At 45.4% G+C, this 25158-nt stretch overlaps 1 long non-coding RNA gene across 1 annotated transcript in view; it reads right to left on the bottom strand.

The window, feature by feature from the left end:
• LOC135916021 (uncharacterized) overlaps positions 1–14889 on the bottom strand; it is a 35137-nt gene extending 20248 nt beyond the window's left edge. Inside the window, exon 1 of the long non-coding RNA XR_010568813.2 lies at positions 14787–14889. This is a non-coding gene — a long non-coding RNA (uncharacterized lncRNA). The remainder of the gene's footprint in view (positions 1–14786) is intronic.
• Positions 14890–25158: the final 10269 nt, after the last annotated feature.

Here is a 25158-nt window from a genome sequence, read left to right as displayed (position 1 = left end):
TCATGGCTGTGTGCGAACAATCCCGTGATTTTCCTTTTCTCTCTAATATCTTTTCAAAAGTTAGCGGAGAGAGAGAGAGAGAGAGAGAGAGAAGGGAAGACGGAAAGGCAGGGAGGTTAACTAGACTGAGTCCAGTTTGCTACCCTACGCGTGGGGAGGGGAATGGGGAGTGAAAGAGAAAGAGAGAGAACTTAAGTGTAGGTTGTCTATAGTCGGGCACTCAAGTCCGTCGCCTTAAGGTAGCGAAAAAGCGCTCTAACTGCTTTTTGGGCCAATGAGCTGTGAGGCCAGGCTCCCAAGATCTTCGCTTCCGTGAATGGCCTGTCATCCAGTCTATTTAATGCACACTGGATTGTCTCACGTTGATTATCGAAGCGAGAACAGTGGTACAGAAGGTGGCTGATGGTCTCTTCACACTTGCACTTAGCGCACATTGGTGAATCCGCCATTCCAATGCGGTAGCTGTAGGAGTTGGTGAATGCTACTCCTACCCACAGCCGACACAGCAGTGTTGCGTCACGTCGTGGAAGGTTCGCTGGTAATGTAAGTTTTAGTGATGGGTCGAGACTGTGTAAACGACACTTAGAGTTAGCGGAATTAGCGGACGAAAAGTTAGCGGAAGTACTTTCACTGATTTTCATGTAAACGTGAGCAGTATTCGCAAGCACTGGAATGAATTTTTGTATCCAACTTGGTGCTGTGCATGACAAAGCTAATGTTTTCGTATTAACTGAAATATTGAAATATATTTTGGGCAAGAGCATATTGTTCTGTTTTCCCTCCAAGGTTATTACAATCATTTTTGATTGCGCGCAAAGATTGCCGTGGTGATGGAACTGCTGTTTTGATCAAAGACTGCTAGATTTCGAGCCCTTCCTAGTACAACTTTCACAACTGCTGAATCGCTAGCACTTCGTATTCACACCCAAAAAGCTCGCCATCACTTTGCTCGCTTTCTATAGGTCTCTAAGCCAAAGCGTCAGAAAGGTTGTGGAAGAGTTGCGTCTAACTTTTCCATCTGGTCAAGTGTGCATGGTAGGTGACGTAAACATTGACGTGCTGAAGAAAGAACGGCACATCGTCGGTGAATATTTGAACACGCTTGCTGACGTTAGGATAGAAGCCTTTATGAACCTTCCGACACGTGGCGAAGCGTTGGGCGCATCACTCGTATCTTCATGTCTAGATCACGTGAACGTCCGTACCGAGAGCGACCAGGTCTTTCCATTTATTGTTGAGCAAAAGCTGTTCGATCACTTTGTCGAGTGGAGCTTTTTATCGTCGCAGCATATTACCGTCTAGAAACCTATATGAGAAATAGAGGTTATTGATAACAGAAAGCTTGACCTGTCCTTACAGCATTACGATTGGCAATCTTGATGCGCGCGCTTTATAGGCATGCCGACGCTCTGCACTTGAGCGCGCATGAAGGCTCCACAAGTATAGACTGAACGGCTTCAGCGTTGAGCTCGGTAGGCATAGTAACCGCCGCGGTATAGCTTAGTGCATATGGTGTTGCGCTGACGACAATGAGGTCACGGGTTCGATGACGGCAGCGACCGCCGCATTTTGATGAGGCCGAAACGCAAGAAACGCCCGTGCACTTAGATTTAGGTACATATTAAAGAACCACAGGTGGTCAAAACTACTTCGAAGTACCCCAATATCGAGTGCCTCATAATCAGACCTTCGGTTTTGCACGTAATGCCCCGGAATTCCATCAATTAAGAAGACATAGCCCATGGAGCGAAAGTTGCGCCATACGACTGAGGAAAATAATAAAATAGGCAAATGGCATCAACTATTGCTGTTAGGTGTATAGGGTTAACTGAGGTGCATCATGGGAAATTAGAAGTAGAAAGCCCACAGACAGACGTTCTTACTTATAAAAAACATGTGACTTTGCTTTAGAGATGAATGAATCAATATAAAAATAAAGAATGAATGAACGTGTGGTTTTTATTGGCACAAGGGCCAGATAATAAAAAGAAAAGAAAAGGAGACTTCAGCAAGCGCAAGCACTAGCATACACTACAGAGAAGAATGAACATTTATTACTGAGCGAGCGAAGTGTCCTTCGCTCTGGGGGGGCACTTTCCTCATGCCAGGAAAGCGTGGGTACTGGTCATAACCAGGGCATATCCAGGGCCAAGAAAAAAGAAAGAAAAAGAAAGCCAAGACAACAAATGCAACGAGTGATTGTGCACAAAATTGTACTCCATATTTCGAGCACATGCCCTTAATAATAAAATAATCTTTCACTGCAATAAAGGCTGTTCTTTCAAGACCACTAACCGACCATGGTTGAAGTATTGTCTCAATATACAATGGCGTCCTAAGCTTGTAGCGTACAGCTGTCGCATTTATAATAACAATTCCTTTATTTTACATCTTGAAGATTTGGGAGGCTGGGAGAAAAAGCTGAAAAGCACCTTGACAAGCTCCGCCCTCCCTGAAAATATACTTTGGCGATCGCAGAGCATACCGAAATGCACATAATCAACATCAAAAGATTACGTGTACAGCAAGAGACCTGAAAATCAACAGAGAAAAACAGCATTATCAACATCTATACAACCAATTTTCATTGCAACGAAACATTAAAAACAACACACTGAAACAACTTTCATTATGGCAGTAAGCACATGATTGGAGACTAATTCACCATACTAATGAAAACAAAGCAACATCTAGAAATTTGAAAAGAAAGCACGCAATTCTTTTCTTGATGACTTACCCGGCGCAATGTTTTGACTGTTACATAAGTTTAGTAACTCAGGAAGTTTGTATCTTAGCATTTGTGTCACGTAATTAGTTTTACATAATTCTACTTTGTGAGTCTCTGCCTGACGAACGGAATGTTTGTGTATCATCGTACCCAAGCAGGCTAATTGAACGTGAAAATGTCTACTGTTTTGTATTTCTAATTTGTACGCTACGGTAAGATGATAAGAGTATAGATAAGCTATGTGTAAAATAACATGCTTACGAAAAAGGGGTGCTGAGGGATGATCGAAACCCACGTTATATATTGGTCTTAGCATTCTTTTTTTTTCCGAAGAGAGTGTAGCATACATAGGTTCGTGGAAATAATAGTCCCTCAAACAATATGACAGTAAGTTATATGGGAATGAAAAAGCGAGTTATAAATAAGAAGTTGAACTTTCATGGGCAGAGTTTGTTTGTTAAAGTAAGTGATTCCTAGGATACTGGATAACTTTTTGTGTAACATAACTATTGTGGTGGTCCCAATACATTGCCTCCGAAAATATTACCCCAGGTATCTTAATGTTTTAGCAGTGTCTATTATTGAGCAATTATATGTTAAAACTGTATCAGTGACCACGACCCTTATTTTTGGGCGGAAAAACACAGCTTTTGTTTTGGTAATACTGATCCTCAGTGAATTGTAATCATTCCGCTTACCTAGCTGCATTAATGTTCTGTTTCCCTTATTCATAATGTCTGATAATGATGTGCCGGAGAAGAGGAAAGCAGTGTCATCTTCGTAAATTACAAGTTTTGTTGCTTTATCAGCATGTCACTTACGTACAAGTTAAAGAGAAACGCACCAAGCATATTTCCCTGTGGAACACTAGATAAAGTTGGCTTTACATCGGATGAGTGGCCATTTATATTTACGAAGTGGTGCCTGCAACTTAAATAAGAGCGAAGAGGGGCCAAGACTTTGCCACGAAATCCCTACTTTTCTAGTTCTTTAATAAGAAGTTATTAAGATAGTCGAAGGCTTTTGTAAGGACTACATAGACCCCAGAGTCAGGTGTCGTTTCTTAAAACCATTCAAAATGAACTCCTTCTGTACTAATAGAGCGAGACCTGCTGAGCGCTTTTTCCTCAAGCCAAATGGTGCAGTATGTATTATCTCATGCTTATCGCAAACGCTACACATTCTTGATAAAATTACTTTTTCCGAGCCTTTTGAAAAAATTGGTAATATGACACTGGCTTTTGGTTAGCGATATTGTTTCTTTTTTCTCCTTTTTTATGCAACACGATTACCTTTGCGACTTGCATTTGTTCCGGAAAAACACATTCTGCTAAACATGGATTGAAAAAATGTGTTAGGCAAGGTGCTAAAAGGTATATAATGTAATTGACGGGTTTTATTTTAATACCATATGCATCGCTGCTAGCACTGTTGTTAAGTTGTAAAAATATGCAGATCCTCTCTTTCGTTGTTATAGAGTTCAGAAAAAAGGTTTCATCATTGCAATACTCCAAGTAACTCAGAGCGTTGTCATTAGCTTATCCGGTATTGACGTTTACAAAATAATCATTGAATAAATCTGCTAATCCTTTCCCAGTGCATTTTTCATTATTCTCACTTATTTTTTGTTAAATTATTCAAATGTTTTGAACGATTTAGAGTGTGGCATTTAGTTTTTTCCATGTTATATCTGGCCTTGACGCTGACATTATAGAAGAGCTCGCAGAAATACTTATCTTTCGCTTTACAGATTTCTTTCGTTAGGTTGTTGCGAAACGCTTGATAAGCTCTGAGCAAGTCCACATGAATATTTTTAAGAAGCTTCTTGAACATTTTATTCTTAATATGAACCTTGCTTAGTAATTCCGATGTAATCCATGGCTTACGAATTTTTTTTTTTTTCGTAAACACTTGTGAGGAAATGAAGCGTTGTATAGTGAAAGAAAATGATTTAGAAACCTATCATATGCGTAGTCAGGATCGCGTTCTTTAAATATTCCGCTCCAATCAAAATTTTGAACTTTCTGTAGGAAAGTTTCCAATGTGCGAGGTGTTATTTCTTGAAAGGGCACCGGTTATGTTTTTGTTGTTATTAGTGCATTTCTATGTACACATACATATATATTATTATGATCGCTGATGTCTGTGCTCATAACATCCGCTTGTAAACGAGAAGGCTGTATATTTGTTAGTAACAAATCAAGCAAAGAAGAAGATGAGAGCGTAATTCTTGTAGGAATGGTGATAACGTTACCACAGCCAAATGAAGGAATTAGCTGTTCTAGTTCTTTTGTAATAGTGGTGTCTGCTAACATATTTATATTGAAGTCTCCTACCAATATGTCGTCGTATTTATGTTCGCCTGCGTAGGACAGGAGTGATTCGGGAAAAGTGGAAAAAATTTCAAGGATTGCCTTTGGGGGTCGATAAACAACACCTACTCTAGTTCGATTGAAAATTAGAGATAAACATCCATAATCAGAGTTCATGCGAGAGAAATCGGTTAACACTTCACAAGCAATCTGACTTTTCAGCATCAGACATACACCTTCTCCTCTGCTAGCTGTTCTACTTAAAAGAAAGTTATGATACCCACGCAAACTGAAAACATTGCTTTTTTCAACATGCAACGTTCCGCTCAACATAATACTGTCTAATGTATATTCTAGCTGATGGAAAAGTACCTCTAATTGTGTCCATTTATTTACAGCAGATTGTGTATTCAAATGGAACATTTTCGTAGAATGTAAACACTCATGTTTACACAGTCTTTAGAAATCTTCCGGTTCTGTGTATCAGGAGATGCCATAATTGAATTTCCCCGCAGTAACTCTTAGAATGCAAGGGGCAGTATTTTATTTTCTCTAAGTCGGCAACATTCTGCACAACCGCTGCCAAAGTGTGAGAAGCGCCCACCAAGAGCCAAGAAGGAAGCCGCAGTAATACGTCACACGGAAGTCCAGCTACACAAAGACTACGTCCTCGTGCTCCTTTCTAAACTTGTAGCAGACATGTTGAATAAGGGTCCGGTATGTATTCGCAGTATTATATCATTGCGATTCATGCTTGCTAGTGTTTGCCAATCTTTCTGGGCGCTCGCGCGCGATTTCTGGCAATATTTTACCATGTTTCTTGATGCTCGCATTGACATATGATTTCTTTTTCTTTTTCGAATATATGCGCCATTCTTATATACATTGCCCTCTATTGGTCTTCAGGGTCCCGCCAAACTGCTGTTTTACAGCTGTTGGCTCAAGGGACCAGTCATGCTTTATAGCGCCGAACAAAAAAAAAAGTGAAAGCACGACAGACGATAGGCAAGCCGAAGCGGCAACGACACGAGATAAAAGAAAAAAAAAAGAACATTGTCAGCTAACAGCAAAGACTGAACGGGAGCCGGAGCTAAGAGAAAAAGTGAAAACAGAGACCCGAACAAGAATCCCCAGGAAGCTATTGCATTATATTACCCAAGGATGCAGTCAAAGTGGCAACGTCTTCCTTACTCCTTCTTTTTGGTGAACTTTGTAGATGCTATTACGGAAGGCCCCATAGGGCCATGTTTGAATAATGTGAGGCGCTCAGCGCCGCGGTATTCGATTCTGAAAACCCATTTCTGTTTGCCAGAGCAAATTGCAATCAAGATTTCAGTAACGCAACCTGCAAACACGGCGGGCGGAGTGAAAAAAATCCTTCCTGGCTTGATTCCTTCGTGCGGCGCTCGCTAAGAAAAAAGATGCAAAGAGAATCGCAGTTGTTTACGTGCAATTCTCCTTCCGCAAAATACGAAGACAGCGGTGCGCGACTTCGCAGCCGCGAGCGGATACAAAGAGCCGAGATCATCTTTATCGCGAATTCAGTACGACCCATCCGCGACGCGATACCGAACGCCGCAGCTACCAACGGAAAAGTTTTGAGATATGTGCATATGTTGACCGAACGAGCGCTGTCGTACTTGACTGAATTCGGGATCCGGAATGCCGAGTGGGTTTTCTTGCGTTCGTAGCAGAGAGGCCTCACAGAGGGCGCTCGTGAAATAAATATATTCCACATCGTGGCCCATATGTCAACGACAAGAACGAGGCGCTTACCGCATTTGCTCGAATTACAGGCAGATATATTTGTCTAAACAAGGAATACGAAACTATAAGGACGGCCTGTTTTTGAGGTCCCCATTTTGCCGCAACCTTCTCGCACCTCGCTGTGCAGCTGACACCCTGTGAAAGAAAGAGGAAGAGAAATAGAAGACAGGAAAGGCAAGGAGGTTAATCAGACGCACGTCCGGTTTGCTGCCCTACATTGGGAAAAGGGGTATGGGGAGAGAGAGAGAGAGAGAGAGCACAATGGAATGTTCGCATCGAGTCAGGCAGCCAAGGGATACGTAAGAGGAGCCTATACGGGCGGTAAATGTACGAGGTGTTACGGTGGCGGTTGGCTGGTTGGCCAGGTGGCGGTTGGCCGAGCAAAAATGATGCTCGAAAGACCCTGCTCAACCGAAACGGAGGATAGATTCCTAATTTGCTATGGTTGTCTCGAGTGGCTGCCGGTCTGGCGGGCGCCCCGCAGTGTTTGCAGGCCCCTTTGTGTGTGCGCGACCAAGGGCAGAACCCTTTTCACAAACTGTTCGACTCTAGGAGAGACCCTTTCCGCGAACTGTCCGACTCTAGGGGAGGTCCTTTCCGTGAACCAACGTCGCCTATAAGAAAGGATCAGCAGCCCATCCTCGACCAGATTCCGTGGGTTGCCGCCAGAGGAGGCAAGTACGTACAACGTCACCTGGGAGAAGGGATCAGCCGCCTACGATACCGGACCCGCGGGTAGCCACCAGAGGAGGCAAGCCCGAGCAATTTCGCCTAGAAGAAAGAATCAGCCGCCTACGATCCCCGACCCGCGGGTTGCCGCCAGCGGAGGCAAGCAAGTACAACGTCGCCTAGGAAAGTGGGAGCAGCCGCCAAGCCTCGAAGGATCTAAGTGCATGTCACGTGACGTTGACGTGAGCAAGATCCCGCCTACGATGTTTGTGGACCTATTTAAGGGGCTCCGCAATGTAGAATTCATTCGTTCTCTTCTTCTATATCCTTCACCAACCATTGAATGAACAGCGCAAATTTCGCACTAGAAAACATCTCGTCCCTGCCTAGTCGCCATGGTCTACCGGACGTCTGCAACTTGCCGACAACCCCACGCTACCCAATAGTAACGCCGGTCGAGGTTCGAGAAACAGACGTAGCAACAGGGGATGAGGAAAGATCAGGCATGAAAAGTGTCTTCATGTGCGACAATAATTCAAGTGACTTAATTCTTACTAGCGTCATTGAGAGAATAGAATCACGCTCATTTTACTAGTGTTCCCGTATTTTTCGAATTGGCTTGTACAAGAGGAATTTAGTTTTTGTTTTTCGATTCCACAGTTTCGGCGTACATTCCTTATTCGATACTCCAGTTTCCTGCATAGACTAAGCGCAAGGAAGCTTGAATAACTAGTGCAGTTACATACCTTTGTTACTTGACTTCGGCCTTTGTTACTGCACTGTTACCCAGGATGAACTGTTTGTTGTGGTTAGGCGGTAAGCACTTGTGATTTGTTATCGTCGTAATTTAACTGCCCAAATGAAGGTCTTCGGAGGAGGCAGAAGACGTAGAGCGCATTCTTTGATGATGCTCGGGCTATACTGTGCGCGAAGGCGCCTGCTTCTCGGGAGCCTATACAGGAGAGGTCATCTGCATGCGCCGGTGTGTATCCAGAAAGATCATCCGTAGCTCCCAGGAAAGTTGTAAAATTTAAAGTCGTAATTTTTAAAACGAAAGTCAGACCACATGGATTTCCTTAACTTGCATCCTATGCTAAGCACACGGTCGTTGCTACAGTCCGCCCGCATTGGAGGGCGGCCGCTGCAGTCAGCAGTCGAGCCCACGACCCCGTTCGCAGAAAGAGAAACGTCGTAGCCACACAGTTTCGGGTACCTTGTTGCTGAGCTTCACTGCTATTTCAATTTCCATTAATGTCTCTCGCTCTCACGGCATGAACTGTATCGAAGTTTATCAAAAGATTTCCAGAGAACGCCTCAATTTTGTCCTGTAAATGTTTCACAACTTTCTTCCCGTCCCCGTTGTACATAAATACGAAATGTGCACTGTCTCCAGAACGACGTCAGCTGTGGGATGCTTCTTTCTGTGTCCGTTGTAACAGACCGTTTTCAATCTTCTGATTAGTATTATTAAAAAATTCCTGGCACACAAAGGCGCATAAGTGTATACCGAAGGGACCGTTGTCTGAAATAATAGAAGACGATGTATATCAAATAAAATATAAAATAAACTATATAGTCCTCTAGGCATTGTAACAATCTTCAGAGGGCTGAGACTTACACATAAAGTATCGAACAAGTGGTGCTTGCTATTTTTCCATTCTGCGCTGTGTTCGGCGGCCAGTAAGTTCGTTGAATGTATTCTTCTAGAACTAAGAAACCAATACACACAGTTCGGCTTGCACTATTATCGCATAAAGAAGGGCTGTGAAATAAAGCGAAAGTCAGTTATCCGAGAATTCAATGCCCATAGAGGTTTTATTTTCTTTTTTGCAATTTTTATAAGTAGCTCTGAAAAGCCATCTGACGAGTGTACTACAAAAGGGGACCGGGGGAGGGGTAGTAAAATGCACTCATGACGACAATTACATTTTTAAATGACACAGACAAAACACACACTGTTAGATAGAACGAGTATAAACAAAAAATACGTGGTAAGCCACACAATCACACTATCGAACACCACTTATTCGCAGGTCAGCGAAAAAACGCAATGGAAAGTTACGATCAAACACAATTGCAGCTTCGGCGAACAGTACAAATGATAACTGTCCGGCAGATAGCCACGTAGCAAGAAGAAACAACAACAACGTATTTCACTTCAACGTATTTTCAGTCAATACTGTCGTTAAATATCCTCGTTATAACGCGCTCGCGTTCTAAGGGGCGACATTTTAATTTCAACCCCAAATTTGAAATTGATCTTCTTCCAGCGAGTTCGCGGGCTCGCGCCACGGCTAAGCCTTCGAAGCCTGTGTACACGCTTTCAATTGTCAAGAGAAAGCGGAGGCGATTTTTTTGTAAAAGTAAAACGACGGTCCTATACTCGGACGGGACCGACCGACCGATGCCCGCGTCCTGAATTATGGATGACTGGGACCGAAGAATGGGGCGACGTACATCTCTGCGCTCGCAACACGAACACATACACACGCGCGCGCAAGCACACACACACATACACACACGCACAAACACATACAAGCTTGCCGAAGAAGCCACCGTCTCCGCGTGTGCGTCACCGAAGGAGTTGCGACATTTATTATCCAGTTACAAGCTCTTCCGTTCCTTGATTTCTCAGCTTGTTTTCTTCCAATTCTTGTTCACCTCCGCAGCGAAGGCACAGAAGACGATTGAAGAGGGTGGAGGGGAAGGTTTCGGAGTTGCATACATAGAGATACGCGAGTATCGGGTTTTTATTTCTATTTCAAATTTTTTTTTTTCTTAATCCGGCATCGACCGTAAGCGACCTCCTCCCGGGCTTAATACGCGGCGGTTGACAAATGAAAAATCGACGCGCTCGCATTGCTTTTCTGATATTTTCGTTTTGATGGCGCGATGGTTGCGGCACACATCGTCGGCGCCAGCGCAGTGGCCGATGCGACGCGCACCTGCCGTTGACTCGCCGCTTGTGAGAAAAATATCTGGAAAGAAATACTTGCGTCGACCATGCAACGCCATTGCAACAAAGTACGCCGGGCGAGTCATTGACGGCGAAGGCTTTCTCTCTCCCTCTCTTTCTCCCTCTCCCTCTCTTTCTCTCTCTCCCTCTCTCTTTAATAGCGAGCCGATTCGCAAGATCAAGCCGCTTTGCCGAGCTCGTGGTTTTGAGAGAGGCAGTCGTGCTCAGGTATTTGGGAAATAAGAGTTGTCATTTTCTGCAGCGTTCTGAAATGAAATGAACCTGCTTCACGCTAGAACGTAGCCTAAAACAATTAATAAATAAAAAAAGGAGAATGTAAGGGTGCAAGGAAGCCCAGTTATCAATTCCGAAACGGCCATTTCGAGTCTATGCCTGCAACGGGTCTGGTGAGAAATGCGATAGGAACTCAGCCGATGAGGAAAATGCGTGGACTTTAGGTCATTAGTCATCGCGATTGGATACAGTATAAGCTCTGTAAGGTGAAAAAGAAAGAGACAAAGAAAGTTATACTCGAACCAGTTCACGTCGTCTATAGCTTATAGGACTTGTCAAAACGCGTAGAAGACACATTGCAGGACGGTCTTGTCGTTGTTGCGATCTTGCGCTGTCACTAGGTGTCCGGTTTGCATGTGACGTCAACGTCGCCGTAACCTCAATCACTGCAGTAATACGCGCTCTCTTTTACGCCGTGGTGGGTGCTTGCAACAGGAGCTTGTGTCATCAGAGTTCAACCAAATGTTGAACGTCCGGATGGCTGGCTGTTTCTTTTTTTTTCACATGCCACTCATCGTTGAACTTATGATCAACATGAAGGAGCAGTCAAGAACAGGCAAACTCCGATGTTCCTGCGAATATAGCTGATGATACATCCTTAATGAGGGCATGGCCCCCGATATCGGACTGCGCCCGCAACCGAGTCTCGGAGGCCACGATTAGAGAGAGAGAGAGAGAGTGAGAAAGAGAGAGAGAGAGAGAGACAGAATGGAAACACAGGAAGGTTAACTATGCTACACCCGGCTTGCTACTCTACTCTATGAGAAAGAAGAGAGTATATTAACAAAAAATTTTTGCATGCCGTTTCACTCGAAAGGCGGAGCATCGCTTGTGATAGCAAATTATTACAGATCTACACCAAGTAAGGAAAGCAGTTTTATCGGCTCTATAAGCTCTTAAACATTCGCTTACTAACTAAATTAACAAGCATGGTGTCACGTGCGCACAGGCAAACATGAACACAATTCACTCGATGACCGCAGACAGTCGCTGTCAAAACGCTGGAGTGAGAAAACGCGGCCCCAGCAGCGAGCGAATTGACCTTCGTGCTGCCTCTCGCTGGACGCGAAGGAAACAGCGAGAACAGAACGCACACGAAGCCATCAGCTCTTGGCGCGCCTCGACTCTATACCCACCGCAGATCGCTTAGAAGATGAGGCCCGCGCGGCCGCACTCAGCCGCACCGCATGCTGCCACCGCCGTAGTAGAACGACCTCACCCCCCTCCCCCACCTGCTGGCTTGCGCGCGTTGGAAAACGGCGTGCTCCCGCCCCGACTTGCTCCCTTGCGCACACGAAAACTAGCAACCATTCTTCTCGGCTCCCTCGCACGCTTTCACTCGCACCCACAGCGCGCGGCGGCGATGCTATCGTATTTGCACTCTATTAAATTATGGGGTTTAACGTGCCAAAACCACTTTCTAATTATGAGGCACGCCGTAGTGGAAGACTCCGGAAATTTCGACCACCTGGGGTTCTTTAACGTGCACCTAAATCTAAGCACACGGGTGTTTTCGCATTTCGCCCCCATCGAGATGCGGCCGCCGCGGCCGGGATTCGATCCCGCGACCTCGTGCTCGGCAGCCTAACACCATAGCCACTGAGACACCACGGCGGGTTTTTCGTACTATAACCCCGCAAAACGACGATATGACTATGAGGCACGCCGTTGTCTTGACCACCTGGGGTCCTTTAACGTGCACCAGAATTACACTTGGCGTTTCCTTTTTCTTTTGCATTTCGTCTCTATAGAAATACGTCCGCCGCTACCGGGAGCGAATCCGTGACATCGTGCTTAACAGCAGAACGCCATAGCCATTAGGCTATCGTGACGGTTACACCTACGCAGGGTCGCAAACCGCACACTCGCCAGGTTGAACCCCCTCCCCTCTACCTTCCACCGGCACGTATGTATCGAGACGTCAACGAAACTGTACAGGCAGTTCTATAGTTGTATAGGTGTATAGGCAAACTGTATAGGCATACTCGACAACATCGTCGAGTGTTTACGTGTCCAGACAACTCCGAATGATCGCCCAGCGTTCTCCAGAAACCATCGCTACCTTCCGGAGAAAGGCGTTTCATCATGCTCATACGTATCATCCGAGCTGAACAGCGGCGGTGATATGAGGCAACACGCGCATGCACGGCCTCGTGGGCGCTGCGGTTCGGTTAAGCCGCAGGCAATACAGTGCCCACGCAGCATCCCGGTGAACCTCCAGCCGACAGGAAGCCGCGCAGAGTCTTTTTTCAACAGATTACGGCTGTCCGACTGCCGAAGCGAGATAATTTTGCAGCGCCCGTCCACTGTCCGAACGGCAGTGATGTGTGGACCGCGCTCCGGATTCTGGTTGCCTTTCCTGATTATTTATTTTCACCGACAAAAGCAGCGAGGAACGCTCGTTGGCGAAGTTTTCTGAAAATATCCGAATCAGGGGACGAATTTATGAAGCTTCTCCGTTCGTATAAGAACTTTCGGCATTTGTCAAGTTGGCTTCGCAGACGTCGTGTTTTCTATGGAGATTTCTCTCTCTCTCTCTCTCTCTCTCTCTCTCTCTCTCTCTCTCTATATATATATATATATATATATATATATATATATATATATATATATATATATATATATATATATATATATATATATATATGTGTGTGTGTGTGTGTGTGTGTGTGTGTGTCATTGTGAATACTGGTCAAAGATAGTGGCTGTGTTTGTTTGGTGTGACTGCATTAAAAGTGCTCACGCGCCGTTGAACAGTTTCCATTCCAGAGAAAGCGTCCGACTTCATAAATTATTCAACGCCATAACGCGAATCTCACATGGCGAACAGACGTGCGATCAGAAACCACACCACGCGCTTCTATTCGGTGGCCGTGTTCCATCAAAATGCCATGTTCTTGCGACCTGAAAACGCGATACAAGATAACATTTTTATTTCATATACTTTTTATAAAGAAATATTGCATCCCCGAAAGGGCCCATGCAGCAAGGGCATAAAGTACAGAAAATATTTCTCAGCGGCAACAAAAATAAACAACCGCAATAGTGCAGACGACAGTCGTATCAAACTGAACAAGGAATCTTGTGTAGACCATGCAGTAACAAACAATCTGTGTCTGCATAAACGTTTTCTACAACTTTCAAACAAACGCTCTGAACGACTAACAACTCGGAATTCTATGTATGCGACAGAGTCACCTGCTACTTAGTGCTGACCGAGTTTTAGTCTTCTATTCTGAAAGAGAGCGAGGCAGATGAAATGTAGCAATTTTAACTATACTACAGTTTTTAGTGCTGAACGGTACCAACGAATATACATGGCGGTGTCTCGTTAGCGTATCTCTGTGGCTTAACGTATCCATTCAAGGCGGAAGGGCAGTTTGTTGTCTATAAGAAAAACGTGAAATTTAGGCATGCGAATTTCTCGTCACACTTTTAACGCGGCAATATCTCTGTTCTTTCATTGAGGTAGTTCTAAATTCAGTTGCACTTATATTTGGAATTGCTAAAGCCGCACTGGCACAACGCAGAAGCGCTTATGACCACCTCTTCCATCAACACCCTGCCAAACAAGAGGTAACGTTTAATATCAACTCACCTCTGTCGTATTGCACTAAACGATGAAAATATTAAACATAAATATAGTCGACCAATGCACAGAGCACAGGAAACTTAGCTTGAATCGATTCACACAGTGCGTGAGGTCTGCATTTCTTTTTTTTTTATAACGCTCACCTCCCGAACCGCTAAAGTCAGCTTCGTTTTCGTTGTACTCTTATTTCTAGTCTCGTGCTCGGCTTCCTTTCTAGCGCTTTCTTGGGCCTCTCAAAATGTTTAGCAAGGCATGACTTGCTCTGACAACTTGTAAGCAATATCGGTACTTTGCTGTTAATGTTACACGCACACAAACTGCATTAAAAAAATAAAAGAAAGATACTGTGACTGCTGCGCCGCAGTGTCTGCAGGTTCTAGGACGCATTTGTTTCTTTCGTGCGATATGGTAAAAAATAATAATAATAATAAATAGTACGAGGTTGCGTTGCGAATACCGCTCACATGCCTTGTTGGATTTCTGAGGTTGGAAGTTCCCTCCGAGACGTCCGGTAAAGCTTTCTACCAGGTTGGTGTCCGAAAACCCCCAACGCTCTCCGTCCAGAGACGTTGTTGGGTGCTGAAGTTTGCCGACACCTGACGAAGGAAGAATAAATTTGGTTTAGTTTACATTTTTGCCGACATTGGGCCAAGAAATAAATAATACGAAAAGAAACATGAATTGGTCTCGAGACGACAGAAAAACGAGCGCTGCTCTTGCAAAGTCCTCGGAATTCCTCCTCACTCATCCGTACTGCTGCTTTTAAGCACTTTTTGTAGTGGCGGCACGTCTATTGATAACCGACACGTGCGCTACTGCGACACGCCCCTTTGATAAGAGCTTATATACCGCGGCGCCGAGCGTAGCCGGCGCACTTCTTCCCAGCGTATCACAGCCGGCGGCCCAGCTGTGCTGGCGCTCGCCAGTCACCTTGTCAATGGAATAAAGCAATTCCCTTTGCGTACTTTCCCAGCAACCGCCTGGTTCCTGCCTGCCTGGAAGAACACCACACTTTTCTCCCTCCGGAGGGAAAACGGCGTTTTCTTCTCGTAGTCTTAGCCATATATTTCGTGTGGTAAATGTTGTAGATAAATACTGAATATATTCGAATTTTGTAATATCTTTTTCTTTCTTGAAGAAACATTTTCGAAACTCTTTATGCAGGCAAAGAGCTCCAAGTTCTTTTGGTAGTTTTCTATGCACTGGTCTTTGTTGCGACCCAAAGTAATAATTGTAGCTTGAACCATTCTATAGCAAAAAAAAAAAGTTTGCATACGAAATACTGAGATTTTAAGCCATTTTCGCAGGAATAGTGGTTAATAATAATAATAATAATAATAATAATAATAATAATAATAATAATAATAATAATAATAATAATAATAAACAAAGTCCTGGTGCCCTATAAGGTAAAGCTATTCCAATCTGTTTTTATTCCAATCTCCTGCCGTCAAATTCACGTTACCGCCGACACAAACAATGGCTGGTGACTCGCCGCGTTGTTTGAACCGCGGACCGGCCGATTAATTGCCCTCCTCGTTTATAGGAGGTCACTTTTGTTTTTGTTTTCAAATCGAATAGCGCTGCCTTCCTTGACGGATTCTTCTTGTCTGATTGGCTCAAAAGAGGCGAGAAACACGCGGAAGTGGCAAGCGTTTCGTTGGGGCCTAGCTATAGCGCAGTGAATGGAGAGAAGCGGACGAGGGCGGTACGGGCGTCCGCGATTGGTCCGCTTCCCATTACTTAGCTTGCGGTGGCTGGCCGAAAAATCGCCGCGGCGCCCTACAGAAGGTTAAAAATGCCGCTAAAACAGATCCTCAGCAAAGCAGAGTTGGCTGACAGTTGTCGCATACGTGGCGAAATGGCTGGTAAACATTACAGTGCCACGCAATACTTTTTTATTATACGCAAATAAATCCGTCCTCCCCGGCATTTTCGAGCAGCCAGTGCCAGAGTGGTCGGCGGGCAGCGAAGTTCTATTCTTTTCGCAACAGGGTAGTCTTCAACTATTCAAAAAAAAAGCTTAGTTTTGGTCGGAATAATAATGCACCTTTAACGCGCACACATTGCTTTGAGGTGGTGAGTTTTAGCGCTTTTGGGACCTCGCGTGACTAGACAGGCGAAGTGGGCGCAGCGCGAGAACCTTTGGGCAATAGCGGAAGAGTAATGAAAAAAAAAGGCTTTGAACCGGAATTAACTTTTTTTCTTTTGTTCGGCCTAATCATGCATAATTAGTGTGAATACGTCATAGGAGATATGGGTTTTTATGACATCGCTTGACTGACAGGCGAAGTGGGGATGGTCCGAAAAATTTCTGACGAATTGTGGAGCGCTGATTGAAGAAAAGGAATAGAAACATTTGGGATAGCTTTACGTTACAGCGCCCCCAGTGGCAGCGTACTTTATTTGGTGCAGTAGGTGCTACAAGCATGCCCGAACAACCCACGAAAGATCTATATGGAGCGTACAACGGTTGTGTAGTAAATGTTCCTTTGGTCAGTAAAAGCGGCGTCTTGAGAAAACATGATTCAAAGTTTTAATTTCCGACAAGTTGACCTAAAAGACTCGTGCATAGCCTACGTTATTATTTTCTTCAAATTACCTTTTAATAAAGTTCCTTTCATTCGACTTGATCTTCCTTCTCCTCTTGCTTTTGGGAAAGGCCTGAAATTCTGCATATCTTCTTATCATAATCCATGCTGCTCAGCACAACAGCGCAAAACACAGCTGGTGTAACACAAAGAGTCTTGAAAAATTTCTTCTTCACATTGTTTCCATCACTGTATTAATTAATCGAACCACCTGCTGTGCCACTGTCCACGATACACCCCTGAGAGACAAGAACTTGCCAAAGCTTTTCAAAAACTGTACAATCGGCCGCTTTCTGTGCAGGTGCTGCGGGAACACCGCCCCCATCGCCCGTCGGCCCATAAAGCGGTGAAGGCGCTTTTGTGTTTCTTAAGGACGACGGGTTTGTGCGACCATCTGTGACTTTTAACGTAATTTCTGTGAGACCACACGCGTCAGCGAACTCGCCGCAATTTCCTTCGTTCCTTCCCTCCTCTCTCTCCCTGTGATCTTTGTTTTCCCCTTTTACGATTCCCCCGGTGTAGGGTAGCCAACAGGACGTTATTCTGGTTAACCTCCCTGCCTTCTCCTTATCTCTTTCCCTCCTCCTCCTCCATAAACAGCGGCTTTTAATATGGATGCTCCAACAAACGTGGTTTTGGGGCAGCTAGACCAAGTATAACCAGCCCGATGACCGCCTCATTCTTCAAAACGACCTTCAGCTTATTTTGGATTGGTGTATCACTTGGCTAATGATTCTAAATTCATCTAAATGCAGAGTAATTTCCCTTCACTCGAAAATACTCAATCTATTATTTCCCATACCACGTAAATAATAAGCCAATTTCTCCCGCTACTTCATACAGATATTTAGGCATTAATCTCGCGCCGAGCCTTTCCTGGACCCATTACGGTATGTGATATTTGCTAATGCTTCAAAATCACTGGGGTACTTACGTCGAAACCAACGTCACTCGCCCTCCAACATCCGCAAGCCAGCTTATCAGACGTTTGTTCGCCCCAAGCGCGAATTTGCCTCTCCAGTCTGGTCTCCCCATCATAAAAACCTAATCGGCTCATTATAATCAGTTCAAAATAGGGCCGCTAGGTTTATCTCACGGAACTACACCTACAATTCAATCATCTCACAGATAAAACTTGATATTTTATTTCCGCCCCTAAGTGCCCGACGTGATTCTGCACTCATATCATTATTTCACAAGTACGTTCATGCGGCTAGGAAACCTTCCTTGCGACTTCAAGTCGCACCTTCCACATCTCGGAGATTATATAATCACCTCAGCTTCACGCGCATCTACGGGAACACTCATGCATTCAATTGGTCGGCGTTTCCTCGTGCCATTCTGTTGTGGAACGCTCTTCCTGATTTCATCGTCTCCGAAACAAAACCCGATAAATTCCGCCAGCTCATAAGTTTTCCACTGCCTAACATCAGTAAAGTGCATGATGTACTTTCATTTGTGTTCCACATGTACGGGTTCTATGTATTTTCTTGTTTATGAGCTCGTTAGTTCGTTCATTATTCTTGTATTTTTTGCCCCATGACATCAGAGTGGCTATATTTTTTTATATTGTTTACCGAAAGAACTGCATCTTTTGTTTTTTCTTTAACATGTACGCTACCGGTCCTATTATTTCTGTGCAATGCTTTAATGTTTGGATAACATGTTGCGTACACATTTTTATACTGTCTATTAATAAGGTATGTATAGCTGTCATTTCCTGGGATTTCGAAAAGCCGAAGATCTGGAGCATGACTGCTCCTCCGTAAGACTCTGGTGACGCTTATTGAGTTGTTTTGAGGGAACGATAAGGCGTGATCGGCATCCGTGACAGCTGCATGTCTGCCGGTGAAGAATCCTTTGCTCCGAGGGATCACCAGGCACGACAAGGCGTACCGGACCGACTTCGGGCCCATTAATATTTTTTTTATTTATAATAACTCTAGCATTAAGATCTTTGGCGATTGTTGCCTGCTTTGCAGTGTTATTAAGAACCCAAAGGAAGTTCCCATTTTGGGATCCGGAAGTGACGCTATTTCTAACTGTTGTGACGAATGGCTTATGAAACTGAATACATCTAAATGTAAGGTCATGAGAGTAACGCATCAAAATAACGCTGACAACTTTGCTTATACCCTTAATAACTCCGGTTTAACCCCTGTTACTTGTTACCGCTATCTTGGCATGCATATAACTCCCAACCTGTCACGGGATATGCACGTTGAACATGTAATTATTAACGCTAATCGCACACTTTGATTTCTACGTCGAAATTATTTATCCGTTTCTTTTGACTCAAAGATTAAAATGTACACAACTCTAGTCAGATCAAAATTATAATACGCTTGCTCTTTTTGGGGTCCATCTAGCTCTGAATTAATCACCGCCCTTAAACCCGTTCAGAACCGCGTTGTCTGATGCGTGTTTTCTAATTACTCCAGTTACGCCAGCGTTTCTTTAAAGAAAGCTAATTTAGGTCCGCTTACACTTACTAAGTCAAGCCTCAATTCTTCGGCTTAAACCTCCTTCCCAAAATTTATTTCACTAACCCATCACTTAAAAAAAAAAGATCTTTTCCTCCCTCCAGATTACATGTCCTCGAGGATCAATTACAAACTCAAGGTTGAAATTCTGTTACGCCACACTAACAATTTCCATGCGTCTTTCTTTTTTCTTTCTTTTTCTTTTTGCTGCAGACACGCACTGACTGGAACCATCTTCCCGTTTCCATCGCTTCAACCGAAGACCCGGCCTGCCGCCTTCAAAGTTGCGATTAATAATTTATTGTTAGACCACTCCTCTTTTGTAATGCCCTCGGGCCTTGGGAGTGTGAAAATAAATAAATAAATAAATAAATAAATAAATAAATAAATAAATAAATAGCATTTTCCTCGATGTTGTTACCCGTCGCCCTCTTAACGTGCCCACAGTGCACGATACATGACCATGACTGCATTCCGTCCCCATCGATATGCGGCCGCCGTGGTCGATACCGAACCCACAACCACGTACTCAGCAGCGCGCAGCCATAGCCACTTAGCTATTGGCGGCGAGGAGTTACGGAGTCGCCATCTATCGGAAGCGCCTCGCTGGCGTAGTATGAGGGATCACGTGGCGCGCTCCTCATAGGTTTTGCTGTCAGCGCTCACTGAAAACACCACGCGCGAGCTCTCCCGGACATTTCTGTAAGTACTTTCGAAGCGAGAGAAGTTTTTTGCTGTCTAAATATTAATCTTGGGCAAACTGAAAGCACACAATCGTTTACAGACGCTATCTCTTTACCGAATACGTAAGCGAACGCCACTGCGCGCGGACGCCGCGATGGAGTCTCCCCAACCGGCTTCTTGCGTGAAAGGTAGGTAAACGCTGAGAGCGAACTATGTGAAATATGTTCTTATAGTGTTTGTATAACTAAATGGAGTGTAATAGAACGAAGCCTCAATGCAGCGATCGCGCAGATTCGCAGCGACCGACTGCGCGTCTGCATGCTTGTCCGCGCACTGTGTCGCTTTCTCCGCGCGCGCGTTTTCGCACCGTACCATGAGCTTTAGGTCGCAGAATATGAGCATTTGACAGTATACAAGCAACCATTGTTGCGTGGGTGCTATCAGAGCTGTTCAAAAATAATTTCATTGTAGAAACTTCGACGCCTACGGGGACTGTGATGTGCCGTCGCGACGATTCAATTTTTTTTTCTTCTAAGTTCTTCGACCTTTCAATACTATTTCTCGAGTTGCTTCGCACTGTATGTGTATCGGTGTTCTCAGCGTGCAATTTCCCGCTGCTCCTTTTTTGTAATCCAGTGCATTAACTCATAACACAAACATGACCATATGCCATGGTTTTTTAAAATGTGCTTCTTACCGCTGCCTTTCCACTCCACTGAACTTGCCAGTATCTATAGCATCGACAAGTTCATAGACCAAACCATCATGACATTAGTCGGGCAGCGGGCTCGGGCGAGCGTCTCAGTGCGCGTTTTCAGAACATTGCAGAACGGGCGCCGTAGCAGAAATCTTCCTCGCGTCTGTGCTTGCTGCATACCCGAGTTGTAGCCGATGACTGTTTGCCGGTTTTATGTTTCGCGAGCCAAGCTTCACGCAGCTTCTTGTCCTGCGGCTACGTGTGAATAAGCCTGACACCGGCCTCCGTTACGTGCGTCCGGCCCTGCGGCACCGAGCAGTAGCCTACCATGTTGCGCGCCTTCAAAGGCAGCCACTACCTATTGTAGTGCTTTCAAGCGTTGTAAAGGAGACACTCGAAGCGGGAAAATTTCGCCACTAAATGAGGACCGCAGCGTACGAGGGAATTTAAACTCGTTTTCAGCTCGCTTCGGCGCGCCCGAAGCAGCCGACGCGGCCGCTATGTCCACGTGATCCCTCCTAGCACGTCACGCCGACGGTGGCGCCAGCATTTCCAGTGGTGGAGCTCGAGGCCAATACTGCGGCGGGAGGCCAGCCTATAGCTTCCGCTAGCGTACTAGTGACCTTTTCGGTACACTAAAGATGTAATTTAGTGATACAATTCAACATATATTGCTCGTTATCATCAATCGATCGATCGATCAATCAATCAATCAATCAATCGATCAATCAATCAATCAATCAATTTCTTACAACTGGCACAGGCGAGCGTGATAACATGATGGGACATGCAAACCGCCCTACTTCAGCTGTGCGCGTCTGTTTACCACAAGATTAAGCATTATATAATCTTTCGAGGAGCTCGTTCTCAACGCATGCCTGCGTGTGTGCCTTGCGCGGGGAACTCTTCGCGTGCGCGACCCCTAGCGACGCGCGACTCTCTCTCTCGATCTGTCTTCTGTCTATATATATATATATATATATATATATATATATATGTGTGTGTGTGTGTGTGTGTGTGTGTGTGTGTGTGTGTGTGTGTGTGTGTGTGTGTGTGTGTGTGTGTGTGTGTGTGTGTATATATCGCAGTTACTGCACGGCGACAAGACTGGCGCTGCAGTTGGCGCAAACCTTATAGTCCGTTCGCCAGTAGCTAAGGCAGTAATGGTTGCCCAGGTTCTCGTTGCCGAATCATTTCATGATTAAACAGGAATGAATGGCTGAAAACGAGTGTGACAAAGAATGAATCTCTCCCAGAATAGTGTAGTAGCTGCTTAGAGTTTTTAGCTGTATTTAATATTTGAGTAGGCGTTCCGCCTCAAATCACTGTACTTGTTGGAAACTAAGAACATACCTAATTGGTTCAAAATGAACGGTGTGAAACACATTTCGGACTAGATTCGATAGTAGAGCGCGGACAGCTGACCACGTGACACGAACGTTAATCGTTTGGCCACTGGCGCAATAAGAGACTGCACTTTATCTAATGCAAGCCACGGCTATAGTAATCACAGGACAATAGAAGACTCTATCTCGTCCTATGACACGAGCCCACTTACGCGTTTTAGAGTTCAGCTAACGCAGGTGACATGACCAGCTTCACAGTGGCAGCATTTTTTATTCAGTATACTACAAAAAGCTGCTACTGCTCGACTACCTCAAAATGCAGCGTAGGGACATCTTGGGACATATCTTCTTTGAGACGCGGGCATAGTAAACTTAACTGTCGATTAAAAAAAGAACAGAACCAAAACTATCAATAAGCCGAGCAACTTGCTTCCTGCGAGACACCATAATTTTCTTCCAACAATTTGCGAACATAGGTTCTTCAATCAATGTCTGCTCTATCAAGACGGCAAGTTGGGCCTTCTGGTTAGGATTCATAGAAATGTCCATTACAGCGCAACACAAGACACGGACAAAACGAAGGTATAAAACGACGACATGGCGTCATGTCGTCGTTAAAATTAATTAAAAGGTTGAATGAGCTATTAAGTTATTTATCCAATTGAGCATTTTGATTTTTCGTAGAAGTAATGGCCGCCTTATCGAGTAATTTAGATCAGGAGAGAGATAAAGAGATAAATTAAAGGCAGGGAAGTTAACCAGAGGCGCGTTTCCGGTTTGCTAGCCTGCTAGTCAGCAAAGCTTATAAGCTTTGCTGACTCATCAAAATTAAATTTTTTTTTCAGGTATGTGAATACGTCTATACATAGACGTATTCAACGTTAATTCAGCTGCACCGTGAATTTAGATGAGGTATATTCCGCTATTGGTCATCTAGAGAAGCAAAGGCTGGCCTCATATGAATAAAACGACACGAAAATGTTGTTGTTCCTTCGACACCATGGGCAGAATAAGCTGCATGATCTGTGTCACTGAACATAAGTCAACCTGAAACCTGACCAAGGAAGAAGCCGAAGGGAGCGGATGCACTTCACGCCGGCTCTGTCTTTCGTAAATGATTTCGCAGTGTTTATGCAAACTATCTCTGTAATTTTGCACCATCATCTCCCGCAAGTTATCCTGACTCTACCGATATTCGTCTTCAAGGTGGGAACTGCATTTTCACCGCTTTATTGGACCATTTCTGCCGAGCCGCTGCACCGCCGAGCTAAGCTTACTGCTAAGCTTAGGGCTCCGGCCGCTACGTGAGCCGCAGTTACGGCTGCGCGTCAAATTTCTTCAAGCCGCCATGGAAATACAAGTTGCAGGAACTGACATCTCACCCACCGAGATTTCCGAAGAAGCAGGATGGTGCACCATTGGCCCGCGTGAACGACTTTCTCCTTCGGGCAAGCGCGCTAACCCTAACATTGCATCAGCCTCCCAAACCGGCGTTGGAGACACGAACAAGGCGCAGCGAGGCCCGCGCGCTCACAAGCAGCAAGTTCTGAAGGCAGGGAAGATGCCCACTCTTCCACGTGATCACCACAAAGTAGTTATCAGGCCACGGGGCGGCTTGAACGTTGCAAAAGTCGGGGTCGTCCGCCTCGCTTCGGCCCTATATAGGGCGGCAAACGTATCTCCACAAGACGCCACGGAAGACATTGTCTGCCCAAATATTCAGCAAAATATCATCGTTGTGAGTACCCCTCACTTTCCTAATGCAGAACGGTACCGCCGACTCGACAGCTTTGAGGTCGACGGACACAAGTTCGAGATACCGGCATATGAAACTGCGCCCGACTATACAGTCAAGGGAGTCGTCCGAGGCATTCCTCTCGAAGAAGACGCGAAAGACATTCACCTCAATATCGTCAACAAGAGGAACCCGAGTGCCTTAGCGGCCAAAAGACTCAGCAAGACCACGTCGGTCATCATCGCCTTCGATGGTGGCCGAGTACCAACGTGGGTGTACTACGGGGGTGCTATGCTCAGGTGTACCTTGTACAGAAAGCAGATTGACGTGTGCCACCAGTGCGGACGCGTCGGCCATCGCATGGACGTCTGCCCGAACCCCCAAGACCGTGTGTGTAGAGGCTGCGGAGCCTCGAACCCAGACCCCAATCACACATGCACGCCAAGGTGTCACCTTTGTGGGGGAGCGCATCCCACTGCGGACAAGGCCTGCAAGGCTCGATTCAAGACCCCCTATCTTGTTAAGAAACGACGCGGCGACCGACAGAGGGCAGCTGCGGAAGCCGCCCTCGAGCTACAGCAACAGACCTACGACCAACATTTCCCACCTGCCTCCCGCTCCCGCTCTCGAGACCGGGCTCGGTCTCGCTCGGTTGCGGGGTCTCCATCCCGCCGCCGGCAGAGCAGGTCTCGGAGCCGGGCGCGCAGCAAAACTCCCAGGGCGAGCCGTAGCCGTTCGAGCTCTCGGCGTCCGAAGCAAGCCGGCCAGCAAGATTCGGACCTACCTGACAAGGTGAGCTGGGCAGATGCGGTTAAGGGCTCGCTGAGACGCAAGGCTCAGGGAGCTACTGCCTCGACTCCAATACTGCCTACTGCCTCAGAACCCAATAATAAGAGGGACCCCAGGGATGTGGCATTAGAAGAAATGCAGCGCGAAAACGCACAATTACGTACGGTCGTGCTACAATTAACCCAAGAAATTCGAGAGATTAAACAGTCCATGGCGCAGCCATCTATACCTAAACCTCCTTTAGTCCCGACTCTCGTCACGAACGGTAACGACAGTGCGGCGCCGCCCACAAAGAAACGCGCGGCGGCCAGTTCCGAGTCTCAACAGCTCGAGAACCTCGAATCAGCAGTAAGTGATTGGCGCAAAGCACATGTCACGATAAATGACTGGCGGAAAGAACAAGAAGAAATGAGGAAGCTGCTTTCAGAAATTCAAACCGGGATCCGCAACATCGGCGTTGCGGTCAATAACCTCACTGCTCGAACAGACAGGGTTGAAGTCCATATAGACAAAAT

Source organism: Dermacentor albipictus, chromosome 4 (assembly GCF_038994185.2).
Source record: "Dermacentor albipictus isolate Rhodes 1998 colony chromosome 4, USDA_Dalb.pri_finalv2, whole genome shotgun sequence".
NCBI classification, from domain to species: Eukaryota; Metazoa; Arthropoda; class Arachnida; order Ixodida; family Ixodidae; genus Dermacentor; species Dermacentor albipictus.
The sequence above is the reverse complement of the archived record's forward strand: the minus strand, read 5'-3'. Positions and strand labels throughout refer to the sequence as shown.